The sequence below is a fragment of the Mus caroli genome, chromosome 8 (genome assembly GCF_900094665.2).
Source record: "Mus caroli chromosome 8, CAROLI_EIJ_v1.1, whole genome shotgun sequence".
Taxonomy (NCBI): domain Eukaryota; kingdom Metazoa; phylum Chordata; class Mammalia; order Rodentia; family Muridae; genus Mus; species Mus caroli.
Window position 1 is genome coordinate 104115556 of NC_034577.1, and position 2367 is coordinate 104117922.

Sequence of the window (2367 nt, forward strand, 5' to 3'; positions counted from 1 at the left end):
TTGGAAATGTAAATGAGGAAAATATCTAATAAAAAATTAAAAAATACACCTACATATATAGTATAATTTATGTTGAAAATTTTAGGGTAAATTGAAAAAAGTCAACAACAGCCACAAATAAATGAGGGACATGCCAGAGAATCAGATGGTGTCTTAGATCTCTGAGGAGAGCTAGGATTGCCTAGAAAGCTAAATAAATGTACTCAGTCAACTCAAATCTATTTTGAAATGCTAGAGTCATGCTGAGTGCTTCTCTGAACACATCTGAGTTACTCCACGAGGAAGAATTGTTGCATCAGCAGTCTACCACGACAGGTGCCACAACAGTGTCTATTCTCACTAAGTGGAAGAAACCACAAGTTATTAAATAATCGTTCAATAATATGATTGACTTTGAATAGAAAGAACTATTGCATAAACTATGCATTACACCGGAACACTTTTCGCTCCAATAGCCAGATGTACACACACAGATATAGATTAAAATACTTGTAAGTATTGCTGTGGACACACCTAAAATGAACAATGGAGTTCTTTTGTCCCTATGAGCAAGTATATAGTTAATATGCAGCTCTTCGTGAAGTGATCAATTAGCTCTTGACTCTTGCATCTGTAATTATCAATACAATCATTCCCGCTAAATGGATGCTTAGTTCTCTTGACAGAATTTGTCAAAAATATTTTCAAGTGCTCTGAGATGAATGACATTTAACTCAGTGATTGACATCCTATACATTAGTTTCATTTCAAATTCTCTTCCAGAATGATATTTTACTGAAAGTAATTTTATTAAGACTCACTCTTTTTCCTATGTGGTTACGTAATACACTTAATTAAAAATGGAAATATTTGCTTATATATTTCATTAACTACAATTATTGACCCTGTGGGTTTCATCCACCCATCTCAAGTTATCTGGGGGCAAATTATTCTCAGTTATTTCCAACTGAAAATACGTGGGGCACTGAACCCAATAGCTCTATACTACAGTAAATAGACAACTCTATCTTCCTTCATCTCTTTCTTTTCAAGCCAGCTAAATGAAGACAAGTAGGATATTGCAGTAAGACCCAGTTAAATCAGCAGGATTTCTCACAAAGTGGTGATCACCTCTGTGCAGTCCCAATTACATTACCTTCTGCGGAAGCTTTGCTTCGGCATGCACATGAGCCAATAATACCAAATGAGATGCTTCTTGCTGGAGGCCAGGCAACCATGATGAGGTCAGCATCAGAGTCCGAAAAAAAAGAGAATGGAAATAAAGTTCTTATTCGGAGGCTGCAGATCCTTTTAGAATGTTTGATCTGTTTTTAATCTGGCTGGAATTGGATTGAGGAGCTAGCAATAATTCAAACCATTATTTCTGGAGAAAGATGTGATGGTTATAAATGGCTAGGATAAAATTAACTCACTTTTTTTTTTGAAACATTGTATTTGTTATTTAAATTTTCCTCTAACAAGATTTTGTGAGTAGGAGGCTTATTTCATTGAAGTTGCTATGGTAAAGTAGTTCAGACAAGGAAGTTATAAACAATAGGAGCATAGGATGGAGAGTACATCCAAATGCAAGGAGCCAGGAGAGACAGTCTGTCAAGGGGATGCCTTTCAATTTGTAAATATAGTCTTTGTGCTACTCTGCCGCATGGTGAACAGTATAAAACTGATCTTCTGGGACCATTTCTGAGTTCTGTTCATAAAGGAACAGCTCTCATGACCTAATTGTCTCCTAAAAGCAGAATCTTTAACATGGTTGCATGGGGGGAAAGTTCCATCAAGGGCATTGGGAAGGGATTATAAATCTTCAGGACAGAGCAGTAGCTGGTATTGTAATTAGAGGCAAAGAGGTCTAAACTGACGAACCATGTTGGGTTTTGCACAGAATGGTAGCTCCTCATTCACGTGTTCATTCGCGCACTGATCAGACACTGGGTGCTCATTGAGATCCTTTCCTGAACATCAGAGATGCAGCTACCTGCCATTGTAACACCTGTCTTTCCTGTGGATCTTAATAGTTTGAGGGACTCAGGAAACGGATGGCCTCTAGGACTCAGAACCCCCACTCACGTGAATGCTCGAGGAGTCTGCCTTACCCAGGACAGCCTTCCATCTTGAGACACAGAAGGATCATAGTGTTTTTTTCTTTTTCTCACACACTGTTATGACAGAGCTCTGTGGGCTCATCATTCCCTGGGGCCTGACTAGTGATCACTGAAGCACAGACGCACACTATGAGACATAAAATCCCAAGTACTTATTCATCATGGAGACCCACAGATTTGGTAAGCAGATTGTCACTATTTACTCTTAAGGCTATTGTTTCCCTGACATTAGTTTGGGGCTAGACACATAAGACTTTTTTTTTTTTTT

At 38.2% G+C, this 2367-nt stretch overlaps 1 long non-coding RNA gene across 1 annotated transcript in view; it reads right to left on the reverse strand.

Moving 5' to 3' along the window:
- Positions 1-2367, reverse strand: part of LOC110299868 — a 126388-nt gene that overhangs the window by 40235 nt on the left and 83786 nt on the right. Inside the window, exon 2 of the long non-coding RNA XR_002378525.1 lies at positions 1136-1198. This is a non-coding gene — a long non-coding RNA (uncharacterized LOC110299868). The remainder of the gene's footprint in view (positions 1-1135; positions 1199-2367) is intronic.